Source organism: Mobula birostris, chromosome 12 (genome assembly GCF_030028105.1).
Source record: "Mobula birostris isolate sMobBir1 chromosome 12, sMobBir1.hap1, whole genome shotgun sequence".
In the NCBI taxonomy this organism is placed as follows: Eukaryota; Metazoa; Chordata; class Chondrichthyes; order Myliobatiformes; family Myliobatidae; genus Mobula; species Mobula birostris.
In genome coordinates, this window is record NC_092381.1 from 62394741 (window position 1) to 62416457 (window position 21717).

A 21717-nucleotide genomic window follows, 5' to 3' on the forward strand; every position below is an offset into this window, starting at 1 on the left:
GAATGCTGTGCGCAAGTTGTCTACCTTACTTAGTGATACTCCAACAGATACTACATTCAAATGTACTTTAATCGGGTATGGGCTTGAGAAATGTGGTGCTTTATTATCCCTCTTGGGTAAGCACACATCCATTGACTCTAACACAATATGTGCAACGCAAGCAGGCACTGCTCTCCTGAATGACTCCAGATTATTAATACACATATTTTGCTACATTACCCTCTGCTCCTACAACTGAGACACCATGCTGTGGAAGTTCACTTTCGGTCAGCAACACTAAGAAACCATGATTGTATACACTTCCAATTTCATTAAGATTGATGGAAGTGAATGTGTGAAGATGAGTGTGACTGCAGCCATAGCTCACGCATGTGTTCAGTTAGCATTGGTGACTCGAGATTCAGTTCTCCTCTTATCCATGTGCTCCACATCAGTTATCAGAATGGGTATATTTCAACTTTCATAGAAGATAACAAATGATCCTTTTGAGGACCTCAGCAGTCCAACTGCATCAATGGAAGGAAATCAGTCTCATTCCTCCATTGTACTGCTGCACTGCAAAGTCTCTTCAAGGAGTGCCAGCTTTGAAGGAGTTTTCCTCCTCTCTCTCTCAGATGGAAGTTCTGTGAGTCCCTCTTTCTGCCTCCCCTCTGGTTTTTCACTAGGTCCTGAAACAGGATTTTCATCTGAAATATTAACACAGATGCACTCAAATGCTGTGCTCTTCCAGCAGATTGATTGTTGCTTCAGATTTCAGCATTTACCGTCACTTGTGTCTCCACTTCGCACGAGATCTTGCCTGGATAAGAACTCCAGTCTCTCACAAGCTGCACTAAGACTGCGCAAGCCTCATGAGCGTTCTCAGATATCCTGGCACGCACCAATTTTCCTGAGACATCTGGTCAAAGAGGCACCAGAAGGTGGAGTCACCTAATGAAAACACCCAGAAAGAACAAACCAAAAATATCCACAGCAGAAATAAAAATCAGTGCAGTGCACTCCTGTTGGATTAACTCTAATTACACGGAGACCCTGAACTCGTTGATTTAACACTCCTGCTCTGCTCTAACTTCTAGAAAACTAAGACCATCTGCAGTTGACTGCTCAATGAATCGCCCTCCAGCTGTGTGCTTACCCAGCTGGATCACTGGATGGCGATCAGGAGTAGATTAAATTTATTTTTCCTCCTGTTTCTGTTCTTGGCCATGCCTGTGCAGCAGGAATGTTGTGGTCTGGCTGGGATCAGATAACTACCAACCACATACTGAACCTGGAACCATCCTGTTCTTTATTTTCTGTACTAGTGAAGTATATTTATCTGCCTTTCATTTTAAATTTCTAAAAGACATGTGCAGAAAAATAGCCTAATCTAAGCAAGTTACTCCAATAATAATGCAGGACAAAACAAGCATGTTCTCTAAGAAAACTTGAGCGCTCCAATATGCTATATGGTTATTTTGAATAATACTTGGCATTTTTTTTGTTCCAGGGCATTTATAACTTATTGAAATGCTGGAACTGTTCCAATGCATTGCCTCATTGATGGGCGCTTGCAGTAGTGACATTTGCTTCTAATGCCAGAAATCTGTTATCTAGTGCATCAGCGTATATCAATTATGGACAAGAAGGGATAACAAATGCTATTTGGATAAGAGTCCCAGAAGAATTTAAACAGGCATTGCTATTATTCAGGGATTGCTTTTGACAATCTTTTCCTGAGTCAATTGAAGAGTCAGTTTCAGTGTGTTGCACGTCTAATATGCTTTCTTAACTTATTAACAGAGTACCAAGGTTGCTGGGAACATGGAGGAGGATGTCCTTTGAATTTAGTACAACAGTCACAAAACATACAAACGTAGAAATCTACAGCACATTACAGGCCCTTCGGCCCACAATGTTGTGCCAACCATGTAACCTACTCTAGAAACTGCCCAGAATTTCTCTACTACATAGCCCTCTATTTTTCAGAGCTCCATGTACCTATCTAACAGTCTCTTAAAAAACCCTATTGTATCCACCTCTACCACCTTCGCTGGCAGTGCATTCCACTCACCCACCACTCTTTGTGTGAAAAACTTGCCCCTTGTACCTACTTCCAAGCACCTTAAAACTATGTTAGCCACTTCCTGAGAGAATGCAAAATATTATTGAGTGTTAATTCTACTCTATTTTGTTTCTTCCCTGTGGAATGCTGAACCTCGTCCCATATCTGAAACTGGGCATTTCTCACGTTCTGGTCTCGAATATTTACACCAGCAGGTCTTTCAAACTTTTAATCAACCTTCAAACCTGTCCTGAATTTGCAGAATGCCCCTGAATTTGTTTTGCTGTACTGGAAAGACCAAAACTTATCTTCACGAGTACTTTCTCTACCCCATTAGATATGATCAACATCAAAAATGAAAATGGAATTATGTATCACCTTCCACAATTGTTAGATGTTCCAAAATGTTTTGTAGCTAATTGATTACTTCAGGATCTGTTAGTGTTATAGAGGAAGCCCATGTGAAGACAACAAAACCTCACAAAGAGCAAACAAACATATTGCCAATTAACGTCTCTGAGGACTCTGCATTATTTATTTTGCTTGTTCCCTCTGTGCATGGAAATTAATGTTATAACCCAACATTTACAACACTCAGGTCATCATTTGGCCCACTGCGTCTGTGCTGGTTAAAAAAGAGTTAACCTACCAAATTCCATTTCCCTCCAGATCACAGTGCATCTGATACAGATTATACTCATCTATATCCTGGTAGACCACTTTAATCACACTGACAAAGCAGATAACATGGTACTTGCATGCAGTCTGGCCAGTTTCACCATGGCCATTAGGAACTTGAATCCACAATCCATGCCTGGGATAGAACCTATATATATATATAGTGATTATTTCTGACACAGCAGTAAGAGTGTTACTTCACAGTGCAATATTGTAATTTGCAAGTTTTCACTTTGGACTTTAATTTCCATCATTAGTCAAATGCTGAACTCCATTAGTTTAAATCTTTGCTGTATCATGCTGCCTCACTGACCCAGCCACGAAGTTTAATATTACTGTATCTGGGAAATGAAACAGTTTGCAACAAGGATGCAGCCCCTGACAGGATATGCAAGCCTGGGATAACAAATCCAATGCTTTTTCAAAGGCTCTTTACCCAAGACCTCCTGTGAGCTTCAATCATTGGTAACTGTCTGGCACTTTATCAGAATTCAAGGACTGCACTGATTGAAGCTTTCAGGATTTTGATGGGATTGACAGAGGAGCCACTTCCTTTGGTCATGATATCTAAGACAAGCGGATATAACTTCAAAATCAAAGCTAGCCTATTGAGCAGATTAGTCAGGAATCATGTTTGTTTTTCCAAAGAAAATGTGAAACTCTCACATGCAAAAAGCTGTAGGTATAAGTTCAGGGAACATTATATGTGAGATGAATAGTTTTTATTTCCTAAAGACAGAATATTTTATGTGAGACAATTAATATTCATAGTAAAAGAGTTTCATTACTGACAAAGGAAGCAAAGCAAGAGGCGATTGTATAAAAGCTATGATACAGTGTGTGGTGAAATTGAGCAACTGTTCCATGCTTGAAGCTCTCTACTTCTATTAACAGAATTGGAGCCAGAACAGGAGGATAGAGTCAGGGTGGAGATTAAGTCATGATCTTATTGAAAGACATAAAACACTCAAGGGTTGAATGGCCTACTCTTAGTCTGATGTAGTCCATCAAATTGGGATGTCAACTGGATATGCTAGTCAGATAGTAATGACGAGATCTTCGATGGTATCAACTATCATTTACCAAATTATTTTCTAACAGAATTTTAATATTAATTTTATTAGCTTTACTTTTAGTGAGCTCAGGTCTGTTCCTCTGCCAAATGCTTATTCTATTGTGTTGCCATCTTATGATAATGGAGGATCCGAAACTCTCTTTTTCTTTCCCCTGAACCTTCCTCCTTAGATGTTCTGACCAGAATATGAAAACTGGAAAAGAATTAGTCCTAACTTCACTTGGTTGCAATTCTAATTCAGTCCTCCTTCATTACCAACACCGCAGCTGTAAGAATTAAGTTTTAAAAAATATCCTTGGTACTGTTCCCACTCAACCAGTTTCTGTGCTGGTAATATGGTGGAAACTCTGCCAAGAATAAGTGCTTTAAGGAAGCTTGCAGCCTTTGTTTCCTGTAGTTGGTCTCAAACTATTAATAATAGTACCAGTAACTCATCCATCCAAAGAAAAGGTCTTAAAATGCAGCATCCAGGTTCAGCTGAAATATTATTTATATTTCATTAACTTATTAATATGAACTAGTCAACTATTTTCCATTTCATAAAATAAATACTGCACCGTATGTTCAAACGATTTTACAACATGGTCAAAAACTCTGAGCCAAGCATTAAGCTGGAATGGATCATTATACCACTTAAGATCAGGGAAACAAAGAAAATTGAGAGCTTGATCAGGGAGAAGGAGGAAGCATATGTCAGGTACAGGAAATTGTTATCAAATGAGTCCCTTGATATTTATGGAGGATATAGGAAAGACTTTAAGAAAGCACTTGGGGCAATAAGGGCACACCAAATGGTCCTGGCAAACAGAATTAAGGGGAATTCCAGAATCGTTTAAAAATACATCAGAGGTAAGAGGGTAACTAGGGAAAAAGTAGGTCTGCTCAAAGATGGCAACAATGTTGTTAAATGAATCACATGTGGTGATGAGTCAATGCATAAGAGTGAGCTAGAATACCTGACTGACAGGTGCCCCAACAACAGCCTCTTGCTCAACCTCAGTAAAACTGAAGAACAGACTGGTGACATTAGGCTGGAAAACACGCTCCAGTCTACATTGGTGGATCAAAGGTGGAGACGGTCAGCAGTTTTAAATTCCTGGACATTAACTAATGGATGATCAGTGCGAGCCTCAGCACATAGATGCAATCATTTGAAAGGCACACCAGCATCTTTACTTTCTTAGAAGGTTTATCATGTCACTGAACAATCTAACAAAACTTACACATATGTACTGTTGAAAGTATCTTGATGGTTTCACCGTGATCAGGTAGGGGAATTCAAATGCACAAGAATGCAAGAAGTTGTAGAGAGCAGTAGACACAGCTCAGTATATCATGGGCACGTCCCTGCCCAGCTTCAGTCCTATCTACAAGAAGCACTGTCTTAAGATGACAATATCTATCATTAAAGATCCCCTCCATCTGGACCATGCCATATTCTTGTAGCTACCATCAGGCAGGAGGTACAGAAGTCTTTTGCCTTACATCAAGGACAGCTACTTCCCTTCAACCATTCTGTTCTTGAACCAACCTGCACAACCCCAATCATTACCTCAAGAGAGCAACACTATAACCACTTTACACTATAATGCAGGAAACAAGAGATTCTGAAGATGTTGGAAATCTTGAGCAGCATTGCTGTATTATAATTGGCTTTTTTTGGGTTCTGATTGTGTCCCTTCTTGTAAAAGTTGTGTATACAACATAACAGCACAGTACAAGACCTTTGGCCAGCGATGTTGTGCCAAACTTTTAACCTACCCTAAGATCAATCTAACCATTCCTTCCAACATGGCCCTTGATTTTTCTATCATCCATGCGTCTAAGTGTCCTGAATGTATCTGGCTCTACCAGCATCCTTGGATGTGCAATCCATGCGCTCATCACTCTCTGTGTAAAACACTACATCTGACATCCCCCTACTCTTTCCTCCAATCACCTTAAATTATGCCCCCTCGTATTTGCCATTTCCACCCTGGGAAAAAGTTCCTGGCTGTCCACTGCATCAATGCCTCTTTTCATCTTGCACAACCCTATCAAGTAATCTCTCATCCTCCTTTGCTCCAGAGAGAAAAGCCCTAACCTGCTCAGCCTCTCTTCTTAAGACATGCTCTGCAATCCAGATAGCATCCTGGTAAATCTCCTCTGTACCCTCTCTAAAGCTTCCACATCCTTCCTATAATAAGATGATCAAAACTAAACATTATATTCCAAGTGTGGTCTAAGCAGAGTTTAATAGAGCTGCAACATTACCCCATAGCTCATGAACTTAGTTCCCTGATTAATGAAGACCAACACACCATAGACCCTACTTAACAATCCTGTCAACTTGCACAGTAACTTAAGGGATCTAAGGACGTGGACCTCAAAATCCCTCTGTTCCTTCACACTGCTAAGAATCCTTCCAGAACCTTATATTCTGCCTTCACATTCAACTTTCCAAACTGAAGTACTTCACACCTTCTCAGGTTGAACTCCATCTACCACTTATCAGCCCATCTCTGCATCCTATCAATATCGTTATAATTTATAAAAGTCGCTGGTGTGCATACTGTGGGGATGGAACTGGACTCTCTGACGGTGGTGTCTGAAAAGAGGATGCTGTCTAAGTTGCATGCCATCTTGGTCAATGTCTCCCATCCACTACATAGTGTACTGGGTGGGCACAGGAGTACATTCAGCCAGAGCCTCATTCCACTGAGATGCAGCACAGGGTGTCATAGGAAGTCATTCCTGCCTGTGGCTATCAAACTTTACAACTCCTCCCTTGGAGGGTCAGACACCCTGAGCCAATAGGCTGGTCCTGGACTTATTTCATAATTTACTAGCATAATTTACATATTACTATTTAACTATTTATGGTTCTATTACTATTTATTATTTATGGTGCAACTGTAACCAAAACCAATTTCCCCCGGGATCAATAAAGTATGAGTATGACTATGACTATGACTATGTGAACGCAGCAGGCCAGGCAGCATCTCTACGGAGAGGTACAGTCGACGTTTCAGGCCGAGACCCTTCATCAGGACTAACTGAAAGAAGAGATAGTAAGAAATTTGAAAGCGGGAGGGGGAGGGGGAGATTTTGCCTGGCCTGCTGCGCTCACCAGCAACTTTTGTGTGTTGCTTGAAATTCCAGCATCTGCAGATTTCCTCGTGTTTGCGATGTTATGATTTGTTTTTTTTTTGTGTGTGAATGCTGCTATGTACCTATGATACTGCTGTAAGTAAAAGTTTTTCACTGCTCCTGTGCACGCTTTCATGTACTCCTATGATTTTTGACTTTGCTGTGTGTATCAGGAAAGAAGTAGTGTTAGATATATTGATGCACACTAAAGTGGCCAAAATTCCAGGTCCTGATAAAACCTCTCTCAATGCTGGGAAGCAAGGAAAGAGATTGCTGGGACTCTGACAGAGATGTCTGCATCTTCTTTAGCCATGGATGAGGTATCAAAGCACTGGAGGGCAGTGAATGTTATTCCCAAGTTCAAGAAGGGCAGAGGCAATAAGCCAAGAAAACTACAAGCCTATGAGCCTGATGTCTGTAGAAGGGAAACTACTGGAAAAATTATAATCACTTGTAAAAGCAAAGACCAATTGGAAGGATTTGGCACAGTTTTGTGAATGCGAAATCCTGCCTAACACATTTTGGGATCCCCTTCCAAAGTTTTTTAGATGAAGTTACTAAGAAAATTAGTGAAGGCAAGGTGGTAGACATGATACACGTGGTCTTTAGCAAGGTTTTTGACAAGGTCCTACATGGCAGACTGGCCAGAAAGTTAAGAAACATGGGGTCCAAAGGGTTTTGTAAAACTAGATCCAAAATTGGCTTGGTGATAGGATGTAGAATGTGGTGGTGGGGTTTATTTATCTGAAAGTCTGTAATCAGTGTCGTACCACAGGAATTGTTGCTGGAACCTTTGATGTTTGAATGTGAAGTTCTGTGCTCTGATAAGTAAGTTTACTGATGACATGAAGATTTGTAGTTAGCGAGGTTAATTGCCTATAGATACAGAGAAATTTAGATCAGCTGGAAAGTTGGGTGGAGTAGTGGCAGATTAAGTTTAATCAAGACAAGTGATGTAATGCATTTTTAGTCATGTAATATCAGCAGCTCATGTAATGGGGATTTAACAAGCACAGACATACAGGGAGACTTTGAAATTCAAAGTCCTAGCTCCCTGAAAATGGCAGCATAGATGAATAGGGCAGTGAACTTATTTGACTTCATAGGTTGAATATAAGAGTTAGGATGTTATATGGCAGCTGTACAAGGTATTGGTTAGGTCAGACTTATAATACTGTGTGCATTTCTGGTTACCACACTATAGAAAGGATATGGTAGCAGTAGAGGTTCACCACATTTTGGCCTGGTTTGGAAGGCTTCGGTTATACAGCAGCAACACACACAAAACGCTGGGGGAGCTCAGCAGGTCAGGCAGCATTCATGGAAAAGAGTACTGTTGACATTTTGGGCCGAGACCCTTCAGCAGGACTGGAGAAAAAAAGTTGAGGAGTAGATTTAGAAGGTGGGGGAGAGAGAAACACAAGGTGATAGGTGAAACTGGGAAGGGGAGGGATGAAGTAAAGTGCTGGGAAGTTGATTGGTGAAAGTGATACAGGGCTGGAGAAGGGGGAGTCTGACAGAAGAGGACAGAAGGCTATGGAAAAAGAAAAGTGGGGAGGAGCACCAGAGGGAGGTGATGAGCGGGCAAGGAGATAAAGTGAGAGAGGGAAAAGAGGATGAGGAATGGTGAAGGTGACGGGAGAGGGACATTACTGGAAGTTTGAGAAATTGATGTTCATGTCATCAAGTTGGAGGCTACCCAGACGGAATATAAGGTGTTGTTCCTCCACGTAAGTGAGGCCTCATCACAGCAGTAGAGGAGGCCATGGATAGACATATCAGAATGGGAATGGGAAGTGGAATTAAAATGAGTGGCTACTGACAGATCCCGCTTTTTCTGCTGCAGCGTAGGTGCTTGGCAAAGTGGTCTGCCAATCTACATTGGGTCTCACCGATATACAGGAGGCCACACCAGGAGCACCGAACACAGTACATGACCCCAACAGACTCACAGGTGAAGTGTCGCCTCACGTGGAAGGACTGTTTAGGGCCCTGAATGGTAGTGAGGGAGGAGATGTAGGGGCAAGTGTAGCACTTGTTCCTCTTCTAAGGGTAAGTGCCAGGAGGGAGAAGGGAGCCATGTAGGGAGCGATCCCTGCGGAAAGCAGAAAGTGGGGTAAGGGAAAGGTGCACTTGGTGGTGGGATCCCATTGGAGTTGGCATAAGTTGTGGAGAATTATGTGCTGGACACAGAGGCTGCTGAGGTGGTAGGTGAGGAGAAGAGGAACCCTATCTCTGGTAGGGTAGCACTGAGGATGTTGAGCTTTTCTTCTGGAACCTCCATCTCCGAGCCTATTTCTTTGGCAAGGACTCTCCACCCCACACCAATTACCCCTTCTCCCGTGTTCAACACTCCTCCTCTTCCTGGACACCCTGCCCTGGTCTTCTGCCTGCTCTGGACCTTTACACTGCCAACTGCCAATGGGGCATCAACCGTCTAAACTTCAACATTCCTCTCTCCAATTCCAACCTGACTCCTTCCGAATGCTCTGCTCTCCACTCCCTCTGCGCCAACCCTAACCTCACCATCAAACCCTCAGAAAGTGGGGTGCTGTATTAGTCTGGCATACTGATCTCTATCTTGCTGAGGCCCAGTGACAACTCTCAGACACCTCCTCTTACTTACTCCTTCAACAGGACACCACTAAGGAACACCAGGCTATTGTCTCCCACACCATCACCAACCTTATCGAATCTGGGGATCTCCCATCCACCTCCACCAAACTCATAGTTCCCGTACCCCGCACCTCCTGTCTCTACCTCCTACCCAAGATCCACAAACCCACCTGTCCAGGTAGACCCATTGTTTCAGCTTGGTCCTGCCCCACTGAAATTATATCTGCATACCTCAACTCTGTTTTATCCCCCCATTTCAGTCCCTTCCTACTTACATCCATGACACTTCACATGCTCTGGATCTTTTCAATAATTTCAGGTTCCATGACCCCATCACCTTATTTTTACTGTGCATGTCCAGTCCCTATACACTCCTATTTCCAACCAAGAAGGCCTCAAAGCTCTCCATTTCTTTCTGGACACCAGACCCAACCAGTTCCTCTCCACCACCATTCTCCTCCGCCTAGCAGAATTTGTCCTCACTCTAAGTAATTTCTCCTTTGGCTCCTCCCGCTTCCTTCACATGAAAGGTTTAGCCATGGGCACTCACATGGGTCCCAGCTATGCCTGCCTACTTGTTGGCTACATGGACCAGTCTATGTTCCAAGACGACACCAGTGTTGGTCCCACACTTTTCCTATGCTACACTGATGACTGCACTGGTGCTGCTTCCTGTGCTCATGAAGAACTCATTGTCTTCATCCACTTTGCCTCCAACTCATACTACTCTCAAATTTACTTGGTCCATTTCTGACACCTCCCTCCCCTTTCTTGATCTCTCTGTTTCTATCTCTGGAGACAGCTTATCCACTGATGTCTATTACAAACCCATGGACTCTCACAGCTAACTGGACTATACTCCCTCCTACCCTGTTACTTGTAAAAACACCATCCCTTTCTCTCAATTCCTCCGTCTCCGCTCCACCTGTCCTCAGAATGAGGCTTTTCATTCCAGAACGAAGGAGATGTCCTCCTTCTTCAAAGAAAGGGGCTTCCCTTTCTCTACCATCAATACTGCCCTCAACCGCATTGCTTCCATTTTATGCCTCATCTTCCCGCCATCCTACCAGGAGATAGGGTTCCTCTTGACCTCACCTACCACCCCACCTTTCACAGTGTCTTAAAAGCATTTGCACAGGTATGGTGGAAAATGAGATTAGCATAGAAAGGCATTGACTATTTGGGACAAAAGGTCTAGTTCCATGTGGTTCGACTGTGTGATGCTATGATTATAAATCTCAGGGGATAAGTCCAGATCAAATTGTTTTCTGCACACTTAGCAAGGAGCCAGATTCAATCTGGAGAGAAATAATGGTGTGGAGTGGTTGGTTCATGCTGAAAGTCAGAAAGACCTAGAGAAAAATAAAATGAAATGACCACTTGTATTGTAGAAATATCTTTAATCATGGAAACTCCAGGATTAAAAATACTTCTAACATAATATATTCCTATATTTGCTTCCTCTCTCATAGCTCACACAAGTGGCACCTTCTCCCCCAGCAGTCAGGACAAACAGTACTTCCAACAGCTCAACCATCACGTCTGACCCTATCCCACCGTCCACTTCCACCTTCACATTGGAACAAGTACCGTGGTTGATTTCTCCCTTCCCTAATCCAGGTCTCACCAAGACTAACTACAACTATTGATCTGGTTAACAACAAATAATTTACAGACTGAGCTTTGATTTTTTTTCTCCACTGTTAATTTGACTGTCTGGCATGCTGGAAGGCACTTTTGCCTTTTGAGTTCCCTAGGCAACCACTCAACTCCTTCACCTAAACTTTCCCCAGGGTTGCCAGTGTCCAGCTCACCAATCCCCTTCTTCACAGGGATGGGAGTTAAATGTGAACCTTCCCTCCTTCAGACTAGCAGAGTGGCACAGCTAGTGGAACTGCTGCCTCAGAACTCCAGTAAACACAAAATAATCTGCAGATGCTGTTGTCAAAGGAACACTTACAATGCGCTGGAGGAACTAAGCAGGTCAGTCAGCATCAGTTGAAAAGATTAGTCGACGTTTCAGGCCAAAACCCTTCCTCAGGACTGAAGGAAGAATTTTGGGGAGGGTTTGAAGAATGCTGGTAGTTGAAAAAAACAGTAATTTGTAAGACAAAGGGGTGGGGAGGGGAAGCAAGGAGGTGATTGGCAGGAGAACAATAGTAGAAGGAGGCGGAACTATGAGGGAGGTGATGTGAATTAGGGATAGAGGAAGGGAGGGGGAGGGAATTACCCGATGCTGGAGAATTCTATGTTCATACCAAGGGGCTGGAGACTACCAAGACGGTATATGAGGTGTTGTTCCTCCAACCTGAGGTTAGCCTCATCATAGCAGTAGAGAAGGCCACGTATGAACATATCTGAATGGGAATGAGAAGCAGAGTTGAAGTGGGTGGCTACCAGGAGATCCTGTCTGTTGTGGCGGACGGAGTGGAGGTGCTCGACGAAGCGGTCCCCCAATCTGCGTCGGGTTTTACCGATGTAGAGGAGGCCGCACCGGGAGCACCAGATGCAATAGATGACGCCAACAGATTCGCAAGTGAAGTGTTGGCTCACCTGGAAGGACTGTTTGGGGCCCTGAATGGTGGCAAGAGAGGAGGTGTAGGGACTGGTGTAGCACTTACGCTTACAGGGATAAGTGCTGGGTGGGAGATCCGTGGGGATGGATGTGCGGATAGGTGAGTCGCGGAGGGATCGATCCCTGCAGAAAGCGGAGAGGGGTGGAGACGGAAAGATGTGCTTAGTGGTGGGGTCCTGTTGAAGGTGGAGGCCCTCACCCCATCTTCCCACCACAACAACAGGGACAGGGTTCCCCTTGTCCTCACCTGCCACCCCACCAGCCTCCGGATCCAGCACATTATCCTCCGCAACTTCCGCCACCTTCAACAGGACCCCACCACGAAGCACATCTTTCCCTCTCCACCCCTCTCCGCTTTCCGCAGGGATCGATCCCTCCGCGACTCACTTATCCGCAAGTCCATCCCCACGGATCTCCCACCCGGCACTTATCCCTGTAAGTGTAAGTGCTACACCAGTCCCTACACCTCCTCTCTTGCCACCATTCAGGGCCCCAAACAGTCCTTCCAGGTGAGGCAACACTTCACTTGCGAATCTGATGGGGTCATCTATTGCATCCGGTGCGGCCTTCTCTACATCGGTGAAACCCGACGCAGATTGGGGGACCGCTTCATCGAGCACCTCCACTCCGTCCGCCACAACAGACAGGATCTCCTGGTAGCCACCCACTTCAACTCTGCTTCCCATTCCCATTCAGATATGTCCATACATGGCCTCCTCTACTGCCATGATGAGGCTAAACTCAGGTTGGAGGAGCAACACCTCATATACCGTCTAGGTAGTCTCCAGCCCCTTGGTATGAACACAGAATTCTCCAACTTCCGGTAATTCCCTCCCCCTCCCTTCCTCTATCCCTATTTCACATCACCTCCCTCATAGTTCTGCCTCCTTCTACTATTGTTCTCCTGCCAATCACCTCCTTGCTTCCCCTCCCCACCCCTTTGTCTTTCAAATTACTGTTTTTTCAATTACCAGCATTCTTCAAACCCTCCCTAAAATTCTTCCTTCAGTCCTGACGAAGGGTTTCGGCCCGAAACGTCGACTAATCTTTTCAACTGATGCTGACTGACCTGCTGAGTTCCTCCAGTGCATTGTGAGTGTTCCTCAGAGCTCCAGTGTTCTGGGTTCAAGCCTGACCTCCAGTGCTGGCCGTGTGGTATCCGCACATTTTCCTTGTAACCACAGGAGTTTCCTCGTACATCCCAAAGACAGACAGGCTGACAGGTTCATTGTTCACTGTAAATTTGCCCAAGTGTGTATGTGAGCGGGCGAACTCGATGGGTTTGGGAGAGAATAATATGATATTAGTGTAAGAGGGTGCTTGATGGTCGGCACATACTCAGTAGGCCAAAAGTCCCATTCCGCTTGAAGCTGGCTCCCAAAGAGGTGGAGTCCTTTGTACTGCAGGGCCTCCTGCACTACAAAGAGATTTGTTTTGACAGCCAGTTAAACCATGCACTTGCATCACCGGTTTTCAAATGCCCACAGAGATTAGACTGAACTTTGCACTGCGTTTGCTGGCTGTCTGCCTGTTAAAACCTCCTTAATATGAGTCGGTCCAGCAGGAAGTACTTTACAAACAGGAAGCTGGTTTCCATCTGACTGGGGAGGCCTGTGTAGCACAGTCCTTCTAGATTCCCACTGAAATTCTTGTTTGACATGCACAGCCTCAATTATAGAGTGAGTACACCTTCCCCAAATAGCTCAGCTAAGCTGTTCAATTTCCCACATGCCCTCAACATGCCTTTGGAAGGGAAGTGGGAAAGAAAAACTCAGAAAAGGCAAGTTCGACAAAATGCCTGCTGGTTGAGACTGGGTGAAGAGAGAACAGTGCTACTCTGTGGTGGCTACCTTCCAATCATAAACAATGCACTCCCTGGTCAGGCACACCAGGAAAATGACCACCTTTAAATCTCTATCCAATACCACTTTCAGCAATAGTACAAAGAAAGAGACTGTGTCAACTTTTATCTCTGACAAACTTAGAGCTCTGAAGATGGCTTGCAGGATAATGAACACATTAGCTGGGACATATAATACAATGGCAGAGAGATTACCATACAACTATACAAACCATTGGTTAGACCACAGCTGGAGTAGTGGGCAGTTCTGGTTGCCACACTAAAGGAAGTATATGATGGTACTAGAGAGGGTGAAGTGGAGATTCACCAAGACATTGCCTAGAATGGAATGTTTGTGTGTGGAGAGACTGATTAGGCTGGGTGTGTTTTGCCAACAACATTGGAGGTTGACGGGAATCTGACCCGGCTATGCACAATTGTGAGGGGAATAGACAGGCTGGGTAATAAAATTAAATCAGAGATCTTAGGTTTAAAGTAAGGGGCAGGACTTTAGGGGGATTCTGAGGAAAATTTTCACCTAGACACTGACTGGAATCTGGAACACACTTCTTCTGCAGGTGATGGACAGATATTCCCACAGTATTTAAGGGGTATTTAGACAAGCACTTGAATAAACAACACTGAATACTATGAGCCAAGTGGTTGAAAGTGGGATTAGCAGTGATGGGTACTGTATAGTTGACTTAAGGGCCTGTTTCCCTGCCGTGTGATTCAAAATCTGTTCTTCAGTTTTGACCATTGGGTCAAATGCCTTCTCTGATAGTCAACAGAACCAACGTGAAACAGTGTTAGGTAGTGTCAATTCATGTTTCATCCAGCAAAGTCACTAAACACAAGCAGCACAGAATTACCAAATACATATCAGTAGTCAGAGGTGGTCAAACAATGACAAGGGAGCTAAATGGAAGAAATTCAGTGTGATGCACTCAAAAGCAATCTTTGAAGTTCAGGTGAAGGCAGATTGCTGGGCCACAGTTCGCAAATGACTTTCCACTGGTCTACTAATCTTCAGAGCTGAAATAGCAAGTTTCCCTCCATTGTTCTGCTAAGCTCATTGTAGCAAGCACAAAAACTTAAATATAAAACAAAAATACACTCAGTGGCCAGTTTATTATGTACACCTGGCTGCTAATGCAAATCTCTAATCAGCCAATCATGTGGCAGCAACTCAATGCATAAAGGTATATGTGGTTAAGAGGTTCAGACAACATCAGAAAGGGGAAGAAATGTGATTTAAGTGACTTTGACCAAGGAATGATTGTTGGAACCAGATGAGGTGATTTGCAGATCTCAGAAATTGCTGATTTTCACACACAAATCTCCAGAGTTTACAGAGAATAGTGCGAGAAACAAAAAAAGACATTCAATGAGTGGCAGTTCTTAACACCTTGTTAATGAGAGAGGTCAGAGGAGAATGACTGGACTGGTTCAAGCTGACAGGAAGGCTTCAGGAACTCGAATAACAATGTGCAGAAGAGCATCTCTGAACACATGATACTCCAAACCTTGAAATAGGTGGACTACAGCAGCAGAAGACCATGAACATACACTCAGTGGCCACATTATTAGATAGAGGAAGTACCAAATAAAGTGGCCACGGAGTGTAGATAGCATTAACTATGATGATTGTGTGCAGGCTGCTTTTGATATGGTTGTTAAGGTACTGCAGAATATTTCTTCATGCGGCATTATGTGTTGAGAGAATGATTCTAAGCCTGACCAAAGACACAGAGCAGGTGCCTCAAAGAGCCAACTTTACTCTTTACATTCTTTCCATTCAGCAATTTTAAACCATTGATTTTAAGAGACGTCTCTTGGACACCAATATTGCAGATGGCATATCGGTAAATCCACAGGATATCTTTTGTTTTTACTTGCTATTAACACACATGCGTGAGCCACTAATGTCCTGTGACATCCTTGACAAAATGGAAATTACGTAATCTCTGTTGGCACCACTCCGCTCCTCTACTCATATTGAGTTGGCCTGGTACTGATTATATACCATTAAATTCACAGCCAATATTCTTCCAATAAATCTAAACCAGTTTACTGAACAGTTCCCTCAGGTAAATTACACACACGTGTTGATCCAAGCCGAATTTATCAGAGACAGTTTCATTTAAATTTAAAGAATGAATATGGTGTACCATGCAAACATGCATGAGGAAAAAGTAATGCTAAATGTTGGAAAATGCTAGGTTTTGGTACTGAGGAAGAGAAAGTTCTAAACAAATTGAAAAATCAGTATGTGAAAAGTATGTGACCATTAATCTGCCCTGATGGTTTAAATGAATGGAACTGAGCTCCAGTGTTAATACCCAGTCTGTACTGAATTAGCTGATCTCAGTTGGAGTTCTGAAAACTGAAATTGGGGGAGGGCTCAGCTTGTGAATGATATCCAATGACTCCTGATACAAAATATATACTGTACGTTGATTTAACCAAGTTCAGGGTGAGACTTGTAGTAAACCCTCAATGTTCAAATAATTGGAACTCTTGGTTCACAAGGTAATTGCCGAGAAATTATTTCCCTTAGTGGGGGTATCAAGAATTAGGGGCCATAATTGCAGAATAAGGGGTGGTTCATTTAAGGCATAGATGAGGAACAATTCTTTCTTTCAGAGGGCTCTGACTCTTTGGAATTCTGTAACCCAGCGGCTGTCAGTGAGCATTCTCAAGGCAAAGATACGTAAATCACAAGGGTGACAGGGAAAGAGCAGGAGAGTGGTGTTGAGGTCAAGATTGGATCAACCAAGACTGTACCAAATGGTGGAGCAGACTTGAGGGGTCAACTGGCCTACTCCTGTTCCTGTTTCTCAAGTTCTTAGAAAATGCTGGAGCCTTAGGTCAAGGGTATAAATGTGACTGTTCTGATTTTAGAATGTGTAGCCATAGTTAGACTGGATGGTAAGTACAGTGTGACTGGACAGTCCAGATCTTGGGTGTCGACACCATCATACATCATGCATTGATGACATGGAGCCATAGACGGGTTTGTTTTGGAACTGATCAGTGTAACTTTTATAAGAACACTGCATGTTGCTCCACACTTTGGCAGGACTGTAGGCAATCCCACTTTGACCACGAGCAAAGAGAGTGCCTGAGAATTGCATAGGATTGAAGGAGGCTATTCAGCCCATCAAGGACAGGCTGCTTCAGAGACTTCTATAAAACTTTTCATTAGAGTTCCTTTTTGAACATCAACTACTTCTGGCATCTTTTCAAGCAGTGTATTCAAATTTGCCTGAACACAGATCTTAAAATATTCCTGTCCAGGTTTATACCTGTGCCCCCTTACTAACATCTCTCCAGCTGGTGCAAATAATTTCAATTTATTCACTCTACGGAAATTTCACATAATTTTGGTCACTTCTTTTGAATCTCCCCCTTTATCTTCTCTGCTCTGCAGAAGTCATTCAAAAAAGAAAATCACCCAGTATTCTTGCTCCTGAAAATGAGCACAGTTGAAAGAAAACAGCAACATCTCGAAGATTGGCTCTTATGTCTGGAACTAGAGGGTCATGGCCTGAAAACAGGAGGGGAGCAATTGGGATTGAGATAGTAAGGTAGTAAATCTCTGAAATCCAGCCGTGGATGTTAAACATATTTAAGAAAGATATCAACAGACTTTGAGATGTTCAAATCTCTGAAATCCAGCCGTGGATGTTAAACATATTTAAGAAAGATATCAACAGATTTTGAGATGTTCAAAGATCACAATATGTGGCAACGTGTAAGGTTATTGAATGGCAGAGCAGGTGTGAGGGACAGAATAGTCTATTCTTAAGTATTTCTCCAATCACCACCCGCCCACCGCTCTCTATCTGAGGAAACTTCGCCTTGTCCACAACAAATACGATAATTATATGTGATATGCAGTGCATATTCACCACTGCAGTCCCACATTCTGAAACCTAACTGCACTACTCATTGGAATGAAGTCACTTAACCTCCTGTTTTGTCAATGCCCCACTCCTCCCCTATCCATTACATTGTCACAATCCTAAAATATCACTCCTTGTCTTGCAACATCTTGTTCTTTTTCTGTTCTTACTACCACAAATGCAACCTCATGAGAATAAAGATGTCCCCTAGTTTCCTCCCCATTCAACAGTTAAAGAGCATCATATTTCCCTTCAATAAAAAGGCAAACCATTGGTAGACCACCAAGAACACCCCTCTCTCTGCGCAGATGAAATGAGATAAATTATGTATCCATGCCCCATTCAAACACTCTTGTCCTCCTACATAGGGAAATTGTCCTTGGTCTACTGTTCCCATCCACCACAGAAAATTAAACTATAGTCTGGGAGCCTGTTTTTCATCAGTACTGTAATTATTTTAACATCATTATCCTTTTTCATTCCACTATCATCCTTGCACACCACCTTCTCTCCACCCCCCACCCCATCACAATTTTCCCTTCACTATAACATAAAGATATAATTTTGGTGGACAGCTTGCCTTATTATACTGTAATGTACTTTGATCAGTTTCATATTCTGGATTAATATTAAACTGAGGTTCCAGCTGTCCTTTTAGCTGGATTTGGGGAAATTCTACAGCATTAATCATAGAGTGGCAAGGTTCTTTCTTAATCTGCAATGGTATAATGGAAAAAGTACTTAACTGGATGCCAAGTCCTTTGAAACATTGTGATTGTCCACTTGATAAATGCAGTTTGTTTTCCTTTAAATGTTTTTGCCAGGCGCAGTATGTGATAAATATTTAGATAATAATTCAGAAGCATGGTGCTTGGGTGGTGGGGTTCTCATTTAAACTTTCTCAATACTGAAAGGCCTGGATAGAGTGAATGTGGAGAGGATGTTTCCATTGGTAGGAGAGTCTACCATCCGGGGACACAGCATCAGAATAAAGTGAAGTTCCTTTAAAATAGAGATGAAGAGGAATGTCTTCAGCCAGAGACTTGTGAATATGTGAAATTCATTGCCACAGAGGACTGTGGAGGGAAAGTCACGGGGTGTATTGAAGGCAGAAATTGATAGGTAAACCAGTTAAAGGTTATGGGGAGAAGGCACAAAAATAGGGTTGAAAAATAAAATTAGCCATGGTCTAATTCTGCTCCTGTATCTTATTAACTCTTTATTACTAGATATTAAAAACACTTTTTAACCTGAAAAGTTAACTTACTTTTTCTTGCCAGAAAGTAACTGAGCTAATGAGAATTCCTTGGCTTTGCTTTTTCTTTTATTTCAGATTTCCAGATCTGCAGTGATTTTGATTTGCACTTTAAATCCCTATTATTAAGCAACTTACCATGAACAATGTAGTAAGCATTCACATATTTCAAAAATTTTAATAATTATTATACTTTATGTGAATTCTATTATACAAAATCACATGGCAAAATATAATCCAAAACACTATTTAACATTTTAAATGTTATTATAACAAGAGTGTCATGACTATCATGTATAAACAGTACAAGTTAGATCAACAGTAATGCAACACAGGCACTTACGATATTGCGAAAAAGTTTGGCAAAACATTCTTTACACATTGGAATTAAGTGCAATAATCAAATGAAGGAGAAGAAACGATTTTCCCAGCTGAACCTGACATCCACAATGTTCCTCAAAATTAATCCAGCAGATTGGTTCAGGGCAAATCAGACATTATAGGATTCGTTAGATATATTGTAGAATTATTAAGCTACTAAATAGTTCTTAGTTCTAAGACCAGCATTAACTTATATGTTTAGATTTAACCTTGGACCGTGAAAGAAAAAATATATAAATCACTACAATAATGGCTTACTTTTCTGCTGAATTATTTGTCATAATTACAGGTTATGTCATTTAAAGATCATACATTATTTTGTGGGCTAGGCATAAGACAGCTTAATTACGGTAAGAATTGAACTATTACTATGAAGTACAATGCATTTACATATAACAGCAGGGGATCTACTCATTTTTCTTTTATAAAGACTGCTTCTGTATTTAAAAAAAGGAATAATTGGAAATAAACACAGAAAGTGTCAGGAATAGCTCTGCAGAGATAAACAGAGTTAATATGTCAGGTCCATCATTTATCATTAGATGAGATTTGATGAAAAGTCACTGAAGTGTTATATCTCCTTCCACCTTCACAGACACTGTCTGACTTGCGGAGGTTTTGCATCATCTTCTGTTGTCATTTCAGATTTCCAGTGTCTGCAGTTTCTCACTTTTACAATAATTCATCTGCATGCAGTGGCAGTCACAAGGCCGGTCGCCCCGGACATGTTCTCATCTCCTGCTGAAACTTTGGCAGAATTTCTGTGGAATCCCCGGAATGGATATTAAACAGCCAAAACCTCTCAAGTATCTAAACTGTAATTATTGTGCTGGGCTTTACTCTATGATTGAAAACTCTATCCTTAGTGTCACAGAATAAAGAAAGTTAAGCAACCAATTACACTCATGAATTTAATTGCTAAGAAATTCATGTGAGTAACTGGTTGCTTAACTTTCTCTATGCTGATAATTAGCCAAGGCGTACAAGTGACACAAAAGATGCCTTTGTGACAGTTAATTCTCAATCTATATAATGTTTCCTCAATGAGAAACGCACTGACTAAAAATAGATTAATTATATAATTTTTAGATGCCAGCAGATGTTCATACTAATTCACCAGAGAGAGCTATAGAAAAGTAGCAGAAGACCACTCATCAGACCAAAGTTCCACAAGCACTGGTAGCCACATGGCATTTCACTCAAGTGAAACTAACGTCTGTACGTGCATTTGAGGAAGAGCAATGTCATTGAAAACCCACCTGCTTTCACTCAGTATTCCCACATAAATTTCCTACTAGCACAATGGATAGGGACAGATTGGTCCCTTTACCTTGACTCCCAACTATCATATTTACCTCCAGCCCCCTGTACATCTCCTCCTCCACGTGCTGCAGAAAGCTCACATCTTGATGAACAATCTGGCTATGATCAGCTACTCATCACTGACCTAGATTAAACATTAGCTCACTAAACAAGCAGAACATTTATAGAGTCACGTTTTCAGATTGATGAAAACATTAAGTGTTAAAACCCAACAGGCACTACAGAAGCTTTAGAGCTTTCAGCACAATATTCTTGTTGTTAAACTATTGGATCCATCCCATAAACATGAAGTGGATGAATAAATAAAATGTGTCCTCAATAAGTATATTAATTGCTTGTCATTTCTTTTCTAACTACGGAACACAGTCTGTTGTTCATAGAACCATGATTGTAATTGTATGCTCCATCAAAGCTTTGCCTCAGACAGTCTCAAGGATTCCCAGGTTCTGTAGTTGAATTCTCTCCGACATAGTTTATTACATTGTTGAAACATCTCTGAATGTTTCAATTCATAAACCAAACTTGCCAGTTTTTGAAATATTATCTTTAACTCAGAGATAGTACCCTCTCCCAAATCAGAAGGTTGTGGGTTCAAACCTCAGTCCTGAGCACAAGATCTATGTGTGTACTTCAGTGCAGCACTGAATGATTACTGCAGTGTCTGAAGTAGTCTTCCAGATGAGATATTAAACCAAAGTCCCCCCCCAGCTCTCTCTGCTGGAGGCACATCAATCTTAGAAGAGTATAGGATGTCATCATGTCCTCAACGATATTTACTCTTATACCAAAATGACAAAAGCAAATTTACAGGTCATTACCCACTGATGTGCACACAGTAGCTAGTGTTCTGCGCTTTGCAAGAGTGAGTACTACTTAATGCTCTTTGTGATGTC

The 21717-nt window shown here is 42.2% G+C and overlaps 1 protein-coding gene and 1 long non-coding RNA gene across 4 annotated transcripts in view; one reads left to right on the forward strand and one right to left on the reverse strand.

Annotated features, from left to right (window-relative positions):
• LOC140205967 (uncharacterized) overlaps positions 1–20363 on the forward strand; it is a 144946-nt gene extending 124583 nt beyond the window's left edge. Inside the window, exon 4 of the long non-coding RNA XR_011888031.1 lies at positions 20147–20363. This is a non-coding gene — a long non-coding RNA (uncharacterized lncRNA). The remainder of the gene's footprint in view (positions 1–20146) is intronic.
• Positions 1–21717, reverse strand: part of ror1 (receptor tyrosine kinase-like orphan receptor 1) — a 286759-nt gene that overhangs the window by 112600 nt on the left and 152442 nt on the right. The gene's annotated exons all lie outside the window — the stretch shown is intronic.